Source organism: Pseudophryne corroboree, chromosome 1 (genome assembly GCF_028390025.1).
Source record: "Pseudophryne corroboree isolate aPseCor3 chromosome 1, aPseCor3.hap2, whole genome shotgun sequence".
Lineage (NCBI taxonomy): Eukaryota > Metazoa > Chordata > Amphibia > Anura > Myobatrachidae > Pseudophryne > Pseudophryne corroboree.
Window position 1 is genome coordinate 726,130,340 of NC_086444.1, and position 17,696 is coordinate 726,148,035.

Below are 17,696 nucleotides of genomic sequence, written 5' to 3' on the forward strand. Positions count from 1 at the left end.
TAGAATAAAGCCAGTTTGTGCAAGGGCCTCCAAATTGCCTCTTTTTCCTGCCAGTATAAGTACGGACTGTGTGACGTGCCTACTTGGATGCGGTCACTCATATAATCCTCCACCATTCTATCAATGTTGAGAGAATCATATGCAGTGACAGTAGACGACATGTCCGTAATCGTTGTCAGGTCCTTCAGTCCGGACCAGATGTCAGCATCAGCAGTCGCTCCAGACTGCCCTGCATCACCGCCAGCGGGTGGGCTCGGAATTCTGAGCCTTTTCCTCGCACCCCCAGTTGCGGGAGAATGTGAAGGAGGAGATGTTGACAGGTCGCGTTCCGCTTGACTTGACAATTTTGTCACCAGCAGGTCTTTCAACCCCAGCAGACCTGTGTCTGCCGGAAAGAGAGATCCAAGGTAGGCTTTAAATCTAGGATCGAGCACGGTGGCCAAAATGTAGTGCTCTGATTTCAACAGATTGACCACCCGTGAATCCTTGTTAAGCGAATTAAGGGCTGCATCCACAAGTCCCACATGCCTAGCGGAATCGCTCCCTTTTAGCTCCTTCTTCAATGCCTCCAGCTTCTTCTGCAAAAGCCTGATGAGGGGAATGACCTGACTCAGGCTGGCAGTGTCTGAACTGACTTCACGTGTGGCAAGTTCAAAGGGCATCAGAACCTTGCACAACGTTGAAATCATTCTCCACTGCACTTGAGACAGGTGCATTCCACCTACTATATCGTGCTCAATTGTATAGGCTTGAATGGCCTTTTGCTGCTCCTCCAACCTCTGAAGCATATAGAGGGTTGAATTCCACCTCGTTACCACTTCTTGCTTCAGATGATGGCAGGGCAGGTTCAGTAGTTTTTGGTGGTGCTCCAGTCTTCTGTACGTGGTGCCTGTACGCCGAAAGTGTCCCGCAATTTTTCTGGCCACCGACAGCATCTCTTGCACGCCCCTGTCGTTTTTTAAAAAATTCTGCACCACCAAATTCAAGGTATGTGCAAAACATGGGACGTGCTGGAATTTGCCCATATTTAATGCACACACAATATTGCTGGCGTTGTCCGATGCCACAAATCCACAGGAGAGTCCAATTGGGGTAAGCCATTCCGCGATGATCTTCCTCAGTTGCCGTAAGAGGTTTTCAGCTGTGTGCGTATTCTGGAAAGCGGTGATACAAAGCGTAGCCTGCCTAGGAAAGAGTTGGCGTTTGCGAGATGCTGCTACTGGTGCCGCCGCTGCTGTTCTTGCGGCGGGAGTCCATACTTCTACCCAGTGGGCTGTCACAGTCATATAGTCCTGACCCTGCCCTGCTCCACTTGTCCACATGTCCGTGGTTAAGTGGACATTGGGTACAACTGCATTTTTTAGGACACTGGTGAGTCTTTTTCTGACGTCCGTGTACATTCTCGGTATCGCCTGCCTAGAGAAGTGGAACCTAGATGGTATTTGGTAACGGGGGCACACTGCCTCAATAAATTGTCTAGTTCCCTGTGAACTAACGGCGGATACCGGACGCACGTCTAACACCAACATAGTTGTCAAGGACTCAGTTATCCGCTTTGCAGTAGGATGACTGCTGTGATATTTCATCTTCCTCGCAAAGGACTGTTGAACAGTCAATTGCTTACTGGAAGTAGTACAAGTGGGCTTACGACTTCCCCTCTGGGATGACCATCGACTCCCAGCGGCAACAACAGCAGCGCCAGCAGCAGTAGGCGTTACACGCAAGGATGCATCGGAGGAATCCCAGGCAGGAGAGGACTCGTCAGAATTGCCAGTGACATGGCCTGCAGGACTATTGGCATTCCTGGGGAAGGAGGAAATTGACACTGAGGGAGTTGGTGGGGTGGTTTGCGTGAGCTTGGTTACAAGAGGAAGGGATTTACTGGTCAGTGGACTGCTTCCGCTGTCACCCAAAGTTTTTGAACTTGTCACTGACTTATTATGAATGCGCTGCAGGTGACGTATAAGGGAGGATGTTCCGAGGTGGTTAACGTCCTTACCCCTACTTATTACAGCTTGACAAAGGGAACACACGGCTTGACACCTGTTGTCCGCATTTCTGGTGAAATACCTCCACACCGAAGAGCTGATTTTTTTGGTATTTTCACCTGGCATGTCAACGGCCATATTCCTCCCACGGACAACAGGTGTCTCCCCGGGTGCCTGACTTAAACAAACCACCTCACCATCAGAATCCTCCTGGTCAATTTCCTCCCCAGCGCCAGCAACACCCATATCCTCCTCATCCTGGTGTACTTCAACACTGACATCTTCAATCTGACTATCAGGAACTGGACTGCGGGTGCTCCTTCCAGCACTTGCAGGGGGCGTGCAAATGGTGGAAGGCGCATGCTCTTCACGTCCAGTGTTGGGAAGGTCAGGCATCGCAACCGACACAATTGGACTCTCCTTGTGGATTTGGGATTTCGAAGAATGCACAGTTCTTTGCTGTGCTGCTTTTGCCAGCTTGAGTCTTTTCATTTTTCTAGCGAGAGGCTGAGTGCTTCCATCCTCATGTGAAGCTGAACCACTAGCCATGAACATAGGCCAGGGCCTCAGCCGTTCCTTGCCACTCCGTGTGGTAAATGGCATATTGGCAAGTTTACGCTTCTCCTCCGACAATTTTATTTTAGGTTTTGGAGTCCTTTTTTTACTGATATTTGGTGTTTTGGATTTGACATGCTCTGTACTATGACATTGGGCATCGGCCTTGGCAGACGACGTTGCTGGCATTTCATCGTCTCGGCCATGACTAGTGGCAGCAGCTTCAGCACGAGGTGGAAGTGGATCTTGATCGTTCCCTAATTTTGGAACCTCAACATTTTTGTTCTCCATATTTTAATAGGCACAACTAAAAGGCACCTCAGGTAAACAATGGAGATGGATGGATTGGATACTAGTATACAATTATGGACGGGCTGCCGAGTGCCGACACAGAGGTAGCCACAGCCGTGAACTACCGCACTGTACTGTGTCTGCTGCTAATATATAGACTGGTTGATAAAGAGATAGTATACTCGTAACTAGTATGTATGTATAAAGAAAGAAAAAAAAACCACGGTTAGGTGGTATATACAATTATGGACGGGCTGCCGAGTGCCGACACAGAGGTAGCCACAGCCGTGAACTACCGCACTGTACTGTGTCTGCTGCTAATATATAGACTGGTTGATAAAGAGATAGTATACTCGTAACTAGTATGTATGTATAAAGAAAGAAAAAAAAACCACGGTTAGGTGGTATATACAATTATGGACGGGCTGCCGAGTGCCGACACAGAGGTAGCCACAGCCGTGAACTACCGCACTGTACTGTGTCTGCTGCTAATATAGACTGGTTGATAAAGAGATAGTATACTCGTAACTAGTATGTATGTATAAAGAAAGAAAAAAAAACCACGGTTAGGTGGTATATACAATTATGGACGGGCTGCCGAGTGCCGACACAGAGGTAGCCACAGCCGTGAACTACCGCACTGTACTGTGTCTGCTGCTAATATATAGACTGGTTGATAAAGAGATAGTATACTCGTAACTAGTATGTATGTATAAAGAAAGAAAAAAAAACCACGGTTAGGTGGTATATACAATTATGGACGGGCTGCCGAGTGCCGACACAGAGGTAGCCACAGCCGTGAACTACCGCACTGTACTGTGTCTGCTGCTAATATATAGACTGGTTGATAAAGAGATAGTATACTCGTAACTAGTATGTATGTATAAAGAAAGAAAAAAAAACCACGGTTAGGTGGTATATACAATTATGGACGGGCTGCCGAGTGCCGACACAGAGGTAGCCACAGCCGTGAACTACCGCACTGTACTGTGTCTGCTGCTAATATATAGACTGGTTGATAAAGAGATAGTATACTCGTAACTAGTATGTATGTATAAAGAAAGAAAAAAAAACCACGGTTAGGTGGTATATACAATTATGGACGGGCTGCCGAGTGCCGACACAGAGGTAGCCACAGCCGTGAACTACCGCACTGTACTGTGTCTGCTGCTAATATATAGACTGGTTGATAAAGAGATAGTATACTCGTAACTAGTATGTATGTATAAAGAAAGAAAAAAAAACCACGGTTAGGTGGTATATACAATTATGGACGGGCTGCCGAGTGCCGACACAGAGGTAGCCACAGCCGTGAACTACCGCACTGTACTGTGTCTGCTGCTAATATATAGACTGGTTGATAAAGAGATAGTATACTCGTAACTAGTATGTATGTATAAAGAAAGAAAAAAAAACCACGGTTAGGTGGTATATACAATTATGGACGGGCTGCCGAGTGCCGACACAGAGGTAGCCACAGCCGTGAACTACCGCACTGTACTGTGTCTGCTGCTAATATAGACTGGTTGATAAAGAGATAGTATACTCGTAACTAGTATGTATGTATAAAGAAAGAAAAAAAAACCACGGTTAGGTGGTATATACAATTATGGACGGGCTGCCGAGTGCCGACACAGGGGTAGCCACAGCCGTGAACTACCGCACTGTACTGTGTCTGCTGCTAATATAGACTGGTTGATAAAGAGATAGTATACTACTAATATTATATATACTGGTGGTCAGGTCACTGGTCACTAGTCACACTGGCAGTGGCACTCCTGCAGCAAAAGTGTGCACTGTTTAATTTTAATATAATATTATGTACTCCTGGCTCCTGCTATAACCTATAACTGGCACTGCAGTAGTGCTCCCCAGTCTCCCCCACAATTATAAGCTGTGTGAGCTGAGCAGTCAGACAGATATATAATATATATAGATGATGCAGCACACTGGCCTGAGCCTGAGCAGTGCACACAGATATGGTATGTGACTGACTGAGTCACTGTGTGTATCGCTTTTTTCAGGCAGAGAACGGATATATTAAATAAACTGCACTGTGTGTCTGGTGGTCACTCACTATATAATATATTATGTACTCCTGGCTCCTGCTATAACCTATAACTGGCACTGCAGTAGTGCTCCCCAGTCTCCCCCACAATTATAAGCTGTGTGAGCTGAGCAGTCAGACAGATATATATAATATTATATATAGATAATAGATGATGCAGCACACTGGCCTGAGCCTGAGCAGTGCACACAGATATGGTATGTGACTGAGTCACTGTGTGCTGTGTATCGCTTTTTTCAGGCAGAGAACGGATTATAAATAAAACTGGTGGTCACTATCAGCAAAACTCTGCACTGTACTGAGTACTCCTAATGCTCCCCAAAATTAGTAAATCAAGTGTCTCTCTAATCTATTCTAAACGGAGAGGACGCCAGCCACGTCCTCTCCCTATCAATCTCAATGCACGTGTGAAAATGGCGGCGACGCGCGGCTCCTTATATAGAATCCGAGTCTCGCGATAGAATCCGAGCCTCGCGAGAATCCGACAGCGTCATGATGACGTTCGGGCGCGCTCGGGTTAACCGAGCAAGGCGGGAAGATCCGAGTCGCTCGGACCCGTGAAAAAAAACATGAAGTTCTGGCGGGTTCGGATTCAGAGAAACCGAACCCGCTCATCTCTAATAACAGCTAACTCTAAAAATAGACAATCCACATGTTAAATACTAACAAATGACACAGGCTGTTTCTACTAATTCAGACTGTCACTTTGTGTACTAGAAATGTAACAATTGACAGTTACAAAGATAACATGGATAAAGTAAATCCTGTCTAATATTAATAATAAATGGTGTACGGAGTGCTTTTACTGGCCAGTAACTTTTTATATGTGTAATTGCACTTTTTTATTAGTGTACATATAATACATTTGTAAATGTGCTGATCTACCAGCGCTGTCTTTTTCTTTTTATAAGTGTAGGGATCAGGGCCGTTTCTAGACAATTTGGCTCCCAGTGCGAGATTTCAAAACGCGCCGTAGGCGCGCGCGCTCCCGACAAGGGTGTGTGGCCTGATTAAAATGGGCGTGGTCTCATTAAAGTGGGCATGGCCTCATCTGATATCATCACACCCACCACAGGGGGAAAAAAATAAAAATAAAAAAGTCCCCTTTTTACACATTACAGCAGGCAAGTGTCCCCATATTACACAGCGCGGCAGGCAGGTGTCCCCATATTACACAGCGCGGTAGGCAGGTGTCCCCATTTTACACAGCGCGGCAGGCAGGTGTCCCCATTTTACACAGCGCGGCAGGCAGGTGTCCCCATTTTACACAGTACGGAAGGCAGGTATCCCCATTTTACACAGTACGGTAGGCAGGTATCCCCATTTTACACAGTACGCAGGCAGGTGCCCCCATTTTACAAAGTGCAGCAGGCAGGTATCCCCATTTTACACAGTGCGGCAGGCAGGTATCCCCATTTTACACAGCACGGCAGGCAGATATCCCCATTTTACACAGCACGGCAGGCAGATATCCCCATTTTACACAGCACGGCAGGCAGATATCCCCATTTTACACAGCACGGCAGGCAGATATCCCCATTTTACACAGCACGGCAGGCAGATATCCCCATTTTACACAGCACGGCAGGCAGATATCCCCATTTTACACAGCACGGCAGGCAGATATCCCCATTTTACACAGCACGGCAGGCAGATATCCCCATTTTACACAGTACGCAGGCAGGTGCCCCCATATTACACAGTACGCAGGCAGGTGCCCCCATATTACACAGTACGCAGGCAGATGCCCCCATATTACACAGTACGCAGGCAGATGCCCCCATATTACACAGTACGCAGGCAGGTGCCCCCATATTACACAGTACGCAGGCAGATGCCCCCATATTACACAGTACGCAGGCAGATGCCCCCATATTACACAGTACGCAGGCAGGTGCCCCCATATTACACAGTACGCAGGCAGGTGCCCCCATTTTACACAGTGCGGCAGGTAGGTATCCCCATAGGCAGGTGTCCCCATTTTACACAGTGCGGCAGCGGCAGGCAGGTTTCAAGTAGAGGGGAAGGAAGGGGGAGAGGGGGGGGGGTGAGAGAGAGAATACTTACGTCTTCCCGCTCTTCGGTCCCGCCGCCTCACGTCCCTCGCGCCGGCCGCCTCCTCCTTCATGCTTATTTCCTTCTCGCCTCTCCCGAGCGCTCCTGCTCGGGGGGCGGAGTTTCGCGGAATGACGCGTTTGCGTCGTGACGTCACGACGCAACGCGTCATTCCGTGAAACTCCGCCCCCCCGAGCAGGAGCGCTCGGGAGAGGCGAGAAGGAGTAACAAAGTGCCGCGGCGGGCGCCCCGTGCGGTTGCACGGCTCGCCCGCCGCTAGAAACGGCACTGGTAGGGATGTTTGCAGCATAAATTAGTAAGACACTGGGAACCAGGGGGTGTGAATTACAAGGTACAGTATTAATACTGAAGGTCCTGGAACCACATTACCTCCTTCTTTGTTTTTCCCATTGAAATGAGGTTCCTGGGGTGGACGACTTCCTAACATCAAAATCGATCGAATTCTGCCAGGGGCTTAAGTTCAACCCAGGGGCCCAGAGGCAAGTTGAAGTTTGGTGCCCCTCACCCCCCCCCCCATCCCCATAAAACAAAGAGGGAAAACAAATATGATATATATGTGTGTATAAACACACACAACTTACATGATTATATAGACCGGAGACCGGAGTCTGCAGTGATTGGCAGGGCTCCAGCTACACGCTACACTGTGTGACAAAGGCAGGCGGGTCAGGGTCAGATTCATAAGATTCAGCCGTCTGCAGCATGCAGAATCAGAGTTCACTGGCGGGTCCCATCTCACAGTCCAGTAGCAGCGGCGGGTGCAATGTCGATTACTGCAGCACAGGCTGAGCATTACCAGACAGGGGCCATCAGCCAGGGACGTGCAGTCAGGGGAGGCAGCGCCTCCCCTGTTATTAATGATTATAACAATAAAAAGAAGATACTTATGACACATATTCTGAGTCATAAGTATCTTTGTTATATTATTCTAATAATTTAATAAATGTAAATAGTTTAGGAGGCACTGATAACAGTGCCTCCCATTTACAAAGGCAATGGGGATAATGCGGGGGCGGGGCCAAGCACTGGGCTGTAAAAGTCCATTGAAAAAAGCGGAGAAAGCAAAAAAGCAGAGAAAGCGGAGACAGCAGTATAAGTGCCTCGCTGACGGGGACAGATGTGATTGGACAGCGGATCCAGTGCTGGATCCGCTGGTCCAATCACCTATATGCGGTGGCATCAGTGATCTCCACTCTGCAGGTGGTGGAAGCCTGATCCCATCAGCAATAACAGCCGTGCGGTGATCTCCTATCTTAGCCCGCTGGGTAGAGCAGCCGTGTGGAGATCTCTGCGGATGGTGCAGCAGTTGAGTTGTGCGGTGATCTCCTCCTTGGGCAGCGCACTCTCCCTTCCTCCTCTGCCATCTCCCAGGCAGCAGCCTCTGCAGCAGCACTGGTGCCTCTGCATGGGGCACATGGACCCAGGTGAGGTGGAGGGGGGGGGGGGGGGTTGTAAAGTGAATGGAATTAATGTGGGCAGGAGAACAGATCACATCCACATCAGAAACCCTCATGGGTGACAGAGTTGCAGGGAGCTGCAGTGGTGTATTCAAGTGGGTGAGGTTGAGGGGACATCAAAGCACGTGCCCCAGGGAACCCACTTTATCCACCCCCCATCCTATAATCTGGGCCTGAGGACAGGGCTTTACTTGGTGCCTCCCTAGCCATTGACATCACCGCACATCACTGCCATCAGCTATGGCAGTGTTAGCAGGTCTCCTGGGAAAGAGCCTATTAACTGTGCAACAGCAGCAGCGGGTGCTCTGCAGAGCTCCATTGGAAGAGCAGCAGTCACACTTGGATCCCACTGTGAACCAGACAGGTGCTATTATACATGTAGGTAGGTGCCTCCATTGTCTCTTGGAGTTATGCCCCTGTATCCTGCACTTGTATTAAGTGACCATGAAACTCCGGGCAGGATTTAAATAGTTTGTAATATAAAATATCAACATACTGTAACACAAATGCCTGTATATGGGGGAAAAACAGTGCCCTTGTCCTGCAAGGGGCAACATAGGAGTTTGTGCCTCCTTAAATAATAAGTAATGGTATATAATATGATCGGGCTAAATTAAAATAATCTGCAGGGGGATGAACATATATATTGGAATATAATAATTTTCCAATATGGGGTCTCTCCAGATATTGTATACATATGCTTCCACTCAACACTGTGGTAAATCTTTACAGTGAAAACCATTTTCTGATCTTATGTAAAATCTGAATTACTTTCCCCCCCAAAATATATTTGTTGAAATTTTGTACGAAAAGAAAAAGGGCATACAGTTATTATAGTATTAAGGATGGGTGGGGGCCCGGGACAACTAAGTTGTGGGACCCCCAACTGGTGACATTGCTGTCAAAACCCTAAACATCCCCCCCCCACCCTCCATATACACAAACACACAGCACCTATCAATCAAACAAACAAACAAACAAACACACAGAGCATCAATCACACAAACACACACACAGCATCAGTCACACACACACACACACACACACACACACACACACACACACACACACACACACACCATCACTCAGCCACACACACACTGGATGCAGCAGTACTACCTGATCACAGCAGCAAGGATAGTGCACCACTGCTATGTGTTCAGAAAAGAGAAAGAAAGAAAGAAAGAAAGAAACCCTTTTACTGGTGCACTCTTAAGAAGACATGTAATTATGATTATTATTTATTTTTAAAGTCTTTGAAACTTGCAGATTCTCCCCCCCCAACCCCCCCCCCCCCCCCCCAAAAAAAAAAAAGGAAACTAAGCTTATATAATATACAGATTAAATCAATAACAGGGGAATCAAATCAAAGAGTATTTTGCTTATTTAGTAATAGATGACTTCCATTTTTAGAGAAGTACAATATTCAGGCAGACATATACTATTCTGCTAATCTAGTATCACGGGTATAATGGTACTTCCTATAGAGTAACTTACATTTTTCAAGTGATACAATATTTGATTAAAAAAAATAATTCAAAGTGTAATACATAAATGTGCCATTTATGGAAGGAATTCTTCCTTCAGAGGACTGGACCACAGTGCACCCTGTTGGCCACTCTAAAAATATCTTATTAGAGTTAAATACCAATACTGGAAAATAATTTCATGGTAAACTCCACTGGATCCAGTGTACTTGTTAAGTATTAGATATTAAAGGTTGTAGATCTTGGTTCGGAAGGCAAGATAATAACATACATTAGAGCGGAAAAATGATATAAGGAAAAGTAAAGTAAAAGAATAAGTATCCTTGAAATTCAGAAAAGTGGTGAATCTGCTTTCAACGTTAGACCGGATGATGTGATACCCAAAACCTACTACACTGGGTATTCCCTGGGGGTCCCCCTCCAGGTACTGGCCCAGCCCATCATTTTTTAGCTTCCAAGATCGGACGAGATTGGGCAGTTCAAGTGTGGTTTGGTAGTAGCTTAATAGATGCTCTTCCTGAATCGTTGATGAGAGTTCACAGAAATATATCCAGAAATAAATAGGTAAGTGTTAGGTGTCAACCAAAGATAAACAAGACGGATCTGCTTTTGGTGTTAGGCAGTAAAGTTCCTGTCAGTTGGAGAACTGCCCAAGGTATAATTACTGGATCACCAATAAGAGTCCTAAGAATATAAAGAATGAATAGTGAAAGTTTATTGAAGAGGCATCACCATACATCCTCATTAGATGGGCATACTATACATAGTAAATGCTAAGCTCCTGGTACTATACAGACGAAAACCAATACACAGTCAATGAAATCATAAAAGTATAATATACATGAAGAAAGGTGGTGTTGGGGGGGGGGGGGGGGGGCGTTAGATAAAAGAAGAAAGACACTGGCAAAGTGTGAGTGGGGAGGAAAATGCAGAGTAGAAGGAAGCTTATGCATGTAAGGGGGCTGGTCATTAATGGTAGGTTGGCAGTTAAGATATTATGCACACTATTTTGAGTGTTAGGGTCAAGGAATTCTATGTATGACCACCATTTTTTTTATAAAAATGACTAACACCCTCCTCCACATCAGGAAGAGTGGATTTTTGCTCAAATATAAAGTTTTCATTAGCAATATCTTAACCATTACTAAAATAGGAGACGACTTTGAAGTGCAATGTTGAAAGATTAGTTTTTTTTATCAATAGTCTGCTACCACCATAAGGAATAATGGGGGTAATTCTGAGTTGATCGCAGCAGGAATTTTGTAGCAGTTGGGCAAAACCATGTGCACTGCAGGGGAGGCAGATATAACATGTGCAGAGAGAGTTAGATTCGGGTGGGTTATTTTGTTTCTGTGCAGGGTAAATACTGGCTGCTTTATATTTACACTGCAATTTAGATTGCAGATTGAACACATCACACCCAAATCTAACTCTCTCTGCACATGTTATATCTGCCTCCCCTGCAGTGCACATGGGCCCTCATTCCGAGTTGTTCGCTCGTTGCCGATTTTCTCTATATTGCGATTAGTCGCTTACTGCGCATGCGCAATGTTCGCAGAGCGCATGCGCTTAGTTATTTTACTCAACAGTTAGGTATTTTACTCACGGCATTACGAGGATTTTTCTTCGTTTTGGTGATCGGAGTGTGATTGACAGGAAGTGGGTGTTTCTGGGCAGAAACTGGCCGTTTTATGGGTGTGTGTGAAAAAACGCTGCCGTTTCTGGGAAAAACGCGGGAGTGGCTGGAGAAACGGGGGAGTGCCTGGGCGAACGCTGGGTGTGTTTGTGACGTCAAACCAGGAACGAAACTGACTGAACTGATCGCAGTGGCAGAGTAAGTGTCGAGCTACTCAGAAACTGCTAAGAAATTTCAATTCGCAATTTTGCAAATCTTTCGTTCGCAATTCTGCTAAGCTAAGATACACTCCCAGAGGGCGGCGGCTTAGCGTGTGCAATGCTGCTAAAAGCAGCTAGCGAGTGAACAACTCGGAATGAGGGCCATGGTTTTGCCCAACTGCTACCAAAATTCCTGCTGCGATCAACTCAGAATTATCCCCAACGTCAAGTGTTTAGCCATTGATAAAGAATGCTGATTACTAAAATTTGCATAGCAAGAATCATAGTTTCTGCTGCGGGGTACACTGGGCTCCACAAGGATTAACATCGGGGTGTAGAGTGGGATCTTGATCCGAGGCACCAACAGGCTCAAAGCTTTGACTGTTCCCAAGATGCACAGCGCCGCCTCCTCTATTACCCCGCTTCCGTGCACAGGAGCTCAGTTTGTAAGTTTTGGTGCCATGCAGTAAGCAGGCAATCAACAGGGGGGCTGCCTTTGCAGCCCATATTATAGCTTATATGAAGAAAAGAAAACTTTCAAGACCTCAAGGGCTGTTGCTCAGCTGCAGCTCCATCACTCCCCCAGCTGCGCTGTATACTCCCGTGCCCTAGTTGCTGGGTTACTACAGCGGAGGCTACGGTGTCCTTCTTGTTAGTCACATACACCCGTCGCTGCCCTCCAGGATCGCGTGGTCGCAGGTGCAAGGGGTGGAAAGGGGTCTCTTTGGCCGCTGTTAACCGCGATCCAGCGTGGACACTGTTACTGGGCAGCCGCTCCACTAGCCGCTGGGACACTGGGCACAGGTGGAGGATTTTGCTCTCATGAAACCCCATTTTTTTATAGTCCGCAGCGCCCGGTGGGGAAGCCAGCATGGTGAGAAGGCCTAACCTGTAGCCCCTCCCCCAGCCCCAGGGCGCCATTTCTGTGAATGTTCCCACCCTGGAGCTGCATATCTCTCCCTCACTCCCTGTCAGCAGCCACCACTACGAAGCTGAGCTGTTCCTGGGATTGCTGGGGCAAATCCTCCTCTGTAAAGCTGCCTGATCGCCAGCGCTGTGCATTTTACAGGACACTTAAGTAGTCTACCTGTCACTGGGACAGTGTTAGTTAAGAAAAAGTGCATACATTCAGGGCTGATTGGTGCAAACACCCTGTGATATACATCCAGTATCTACTGTGCTTTGTTATATATCTATTGTTAACATATATAACATATATAGATTTACTGAGTATTACTTTGTATTGTTAGTCCAGTGCAGTTTTATGGTGCATAATTTCTGCATGGTACGCTTGTGACTATATATGTGTGTGTGTTTGCATATAGCTGCTGCATGGCTGCCATATCGGTTATTTCACTCAGCGTGCTACTCTTATATTCCATAACCTGAGGGGGCTAAGTGTATCAGGTTGTCTGTATAATATAGGTTTTTCACAAGTTATACTTGCTGTGTATTTTTCCTTGTGATTTATAGTCACCATATATCTCTTGGATGCCAGGTTTGTGCTGACACAGTCACACTTCACTGGGAGTTCTTGCTAGGTATATAGTTGCTAAGCATTGTACCAGGTTGCCCGATATTGTGCATTTTGTTATGTCAGCTACACGAGGCAATGGAGCTGGGGCTTCTCCCACATTGTGTGGAGGTGATGCCACAGACATTTTGGAGGATAATATGGCAGCAGAGAGTTCAGGTTCAGGGGGCTCCTTATCCCCCAGTGGGTCTGTAGCACCGGGGGCAACTAATGACCCACCTTGGGCTACCTTTTCCACGCTGTTAAACATGCTTGTAACTAAACTGGCGCCCCCTGTGGGACCTCCTGTGCCAATGAAGCAGTTTATGGTCCCTGCTATTAATCCGCCATGGGCAGATCAAATCCCCACTCAGTTACAGCACTTGAACCGGTCACTGACTAAATCTAAGTGTCACTCTCGCCCACCTAAGACGTCTTCTAAACAGGCCATTACCTCCTCACAATCCACTGCTACCCCAGACACATCCTTTGAGGAGGATGGTGCATATACTGATCCCACAGACACTGACTCAGATGCTTCTGATGGGGACGGGAAGTCAATGGTGGATGTCCCTGATTTGAATGAGTCAATTAGGCTCATTCTTCAGGTGTCTGATGATCCTGAGGCTGTCTCTAAAAAGCTAGACAGATTTAAACGCAAGAAGGTGATTAAACAAGTTTGACCTCATTCTCAACACCTGGCTGACATTCGTCAGGAATCCTGGGAAAATCCGGGGACAAAATTCATACCAAATAAGAGGCTGTTTGCTCGCTATCCTCTCTCTGTGGAGCTATGTAAAATTGGGAAACTACTCCGCCTGTAGATTCTCATGTGGCGCGCATGGTAGTTTCCTCTGCTCTGCCAGTAACTACCATCACCTCTCTGAAGATACCAATGGATAGACGTGTGGAGGGTTGTTTGAAAGCGATTTACACCCTAACGGGGGCTGTGCATAGGCCAAACATTGCAGCAACATGGGCTGCTGAAGCTGTTGAGGTGTGAGCTGCCTTCTAATGCTTCTGAGCATGCTCGACAATGTCTCTCATATATTACCACAGCTTCTCTATACCTTAAGGAGGCGGCCTACGATGCCGGGATGCTGGCGGCCAAGGCTGCTACTACGTCCATCTTGGCCAGACGTATCCTTTGGTTGAGATCGTGGTCGGTGGATATGGATTCTAAGAAAACCCTGGAGGTGCTTCTTTTCAAGGGAGACATTCTCTGTGGAGAAGACCTCAATAAGATTGTGGCTGATCTGGCTACTGCTAAAACAGCTTGCCTACCTAGTATGGCTCCTTCCACGCGGAAGGCTAAAAGTACTTTCCCTCGGCCCTTTCGTCCTCCAGGTAAAGCAATAGGTCAGGGGTACCCAAAGCAAGCTCGTGCTTCCAGACCTGCCAAGCCCAGACCGAAGCGAGCCTGGGCTGCCCGTCAGCCTGCTTCCAAAACTGACAAGCCTGCTGCATGAAGGGGCGGGCCTCCCTCTGGGGGATCCCAGAGTGGGGGCCGACTTCTATGTTTTGCCAAGGAATGGTTGAAGACCACTTCCAATGCCTGGGTAAGGGAAGTCGTTACTGGAGATTACGCCGTACCCTTCAAGAATCATCCCCCTCATCGATTTTGCCTGACAGATGTTCCTCTGCACCCGACAAAGGCAAACACTCTGCATTTGATGGTACATTCCCTCCTGTCCACAGGAGTGGTAGTATAGGTGCCTCTGGCTCAGAGATGCAAGGTTTACTATTCACCGCTGTTTCTAGTCCCGAAACCGAATGGGTCCTCACAGCCCATTCTCAATTTGAAGTCCTTGAACAATCATGTGCGGTATCCAAGTTTCGTATTGAAACTCTGCGCTCTATTGTTCTGGCCTTTGAGCCTGGGGACTATATGGTCTCCCTGGACATACAGGATGCCTATCTGCATATTCCTATCTCATCAGCAGTACCTCAGATTTGCAGTGGGCAATCTTCATTACCAATTTCAGGCGTTACCCTTTGGTTTGACAATGGCTCCCCGAGTTTTCACCAAAGTTAAGGCAGTCATGATGGCTACACCTCGCCATCAAGGGGTCAGGATCCTACCGTACTTGGACGATTTGTTGATCCAGGCAAATTCCCCAGAACTTCTCCTGTGTCATCTAGATCTGACGGTCCAGTTCATGAAAGCCCACGGGTGGCTGATTAACTGGAAGAAATTCTCCCTGGTTCCTGCTCGGAGCATGGTATACCTGGGAGTGTTATTGGTCACCCATAACCAACGGTTGTTCTTGTCTCAGGAGAAAGTCCTGAAGCTTCAGGACAGCATTCGATGCTTCCTATCTCGTCCACAAGTGTCAATACATTCGGCAATGCAAGTGCTAGGTCTCATGGTGTCGGCTTTTGACATGGTGGAGTATGCTCAATATCATTTTCGCCCTCTGCAGAAGTTAATTCTGACCAAGTGGGATGGCCTGCCTCACCGGATCAGATCTCACATGATCTCCTTGTCTCCAGAGGTCCGCCTGTCACTGAGCTGGTGGCTTCAGGACCAACGATTGAGCAGGGGCATTCCCTTCTGGATAACCTACTGGGACCTGCTGACGATGGATGCCAGTCTGAGAGTTTGAGGCGCGGTGTTGGAACAACACTCTCTTCGGGGTCGGTGGACCAAGGAGGAGTCTCTACTCCCGATAAATATTCTGGAACTGCTGGCAGTGTTCAATCCGTTGACAATGGCCCAGCATCTCATACAGAACAGACCTGTTCAAGGTGGCACTCGAAGCCGCATGGGAATAAGGGAAGTATGGCGGATCCTTCAGTGGGCAGAACGCCATCTGCCGGCCATATCCGCAGTGTTCATTCCGGGGGTCCTAAACTGGGAAGTGGACTTTCTCAGTCATCAGGACGTACACGCCGGAGAATGGAGCCTCCATCCAGAGGTGTTTCAACTTCTCGTGGACAAGTGGGGCCTTCCAGATGTGGACCTGATGGCATCTCGACACAATCACAAGGCTCCGGTCTTTGGAGCAAGGACAAGGGATCCTCAAGCAGCGTTCGTGGATGCTCTGTCAATCCCATGGAACTTTTGGCTGCCGTACATGTTCTCTCCAGTGTCACTCCTGCCCAGAGTAATACAGAAGTTAAAGCAAGAAGGAGGAAAACTACTTCTGATCGCTCCAGCGTGGCCCAGGCGGCACTGGCTCTCCGATCTGCAGGGCCTCTCGCTAGATCTTCTAATCCACAACGAACCAGACCTCCGCGTTCAGGGCCCTTGTGTTTACCAGGACTTGGCCCGTCTGGCTTTGACGGCATGGCTCTTTAAGCTTACGTCCTGAGGGCCATGGGTTTTTCTGAGGCTGTCGTTCAAACTATGTTGAAGGCCCGTAAGTCGGCTTCTGCTCGGATTTACCATAGGGTCTGGAATGCTTACTTGGTGTGCATCTCACAATCATGTTTTCAAGTTTAGCATGGCCAAACTGTTGGCCTTCCTACAATAGGGCCTGGACTTAGGCCTTCGTCTGGTCTCCCTCAAGGTTCACATTTCTGCCTTGTCGGTTTGCTATCAGAGAAAGATTGCTGCCCTTCCGGATGTTCATACATTTACTAAGGGCGTGTTGCAGATTCAGCCTCCTTATGTACCTCCTGTGGCCCCTTGGGATCTGTCGGTGGTATTGGAGGACTTGCAAGAGTCTCCATTTGAACCTCTTGCCTCTGCTGACCTTAAGTGGTTGTCCCTTAAGGTGTGGTTTTTGCTGGCTATTGCTTCAGCAAGAAGGGTCTCGGACTTGGGTGCCTTATTCTGTAAGTCCCCCCATTTGATTTTTCACTGTGACCGAGCGGTTCTTAGAACACGCCCAGGTGATTTACCCAAGGTGGTATCTTCCTTCCACCTTAACCAGTAGATTGTGGTTCCGGCCTTTAATTCTCCTGAGTTGTCTTCCAGAGAGCGGTCTTTGGATGTGGTACGGGCTCTCTGTATCTATGTGAAGAGAACGTTCTCCATTAGGAAATCTGATTCTCTGTTTAAACTGACTGGTTTTCACAAACGTGGCTGGCCAGCTAACAAGCAGACCCTAGCCAGATGGATTAGAATGGTGATTGCACATGCTTATGTACATCCTGGTCTGCCAGCTCCTGTTACCATCAAAGCCCATTCTACTAAGTCGGTTGGACCTTCTTGGGCGGCCCACCGTGGTGCGACCCTTGATCAATTGTGCAAGGCAGCTATGTGGTCCTCAGTGAACACGATCATAAGGTTCTATGCTTTTGATACTTCCGCCTCCCAGGATGCTTTCTTTGGATGCAGGGTTCTTGTGCCCGCTACAGTGCGTCCCCTCCCATAAGGAACTGCTTTAGGACATCCCCGATGTTAATCCTTGTGGAGCCCAGTGTACTCCATAGCAGAAAATGGGATTTATGGTAAGAAGTTACCATTGTTAAATATCT

The 17,696-nt window shown here is 47.6% G+C and overlaps 1 pseudogene; it reads right to left on the reverse strand.

Moving 5' to 3' along the window:
• Window positions 1–10,306: 10,306 nt before the first annotated feature.
• Window positions 10,307–10,424, reverse strand: LOC134942586 (5S ribosomal RNA; annotated as a pseudogene).
• Window positions 10,425–17,696: the final 7,272 nt, after the last annotated feature.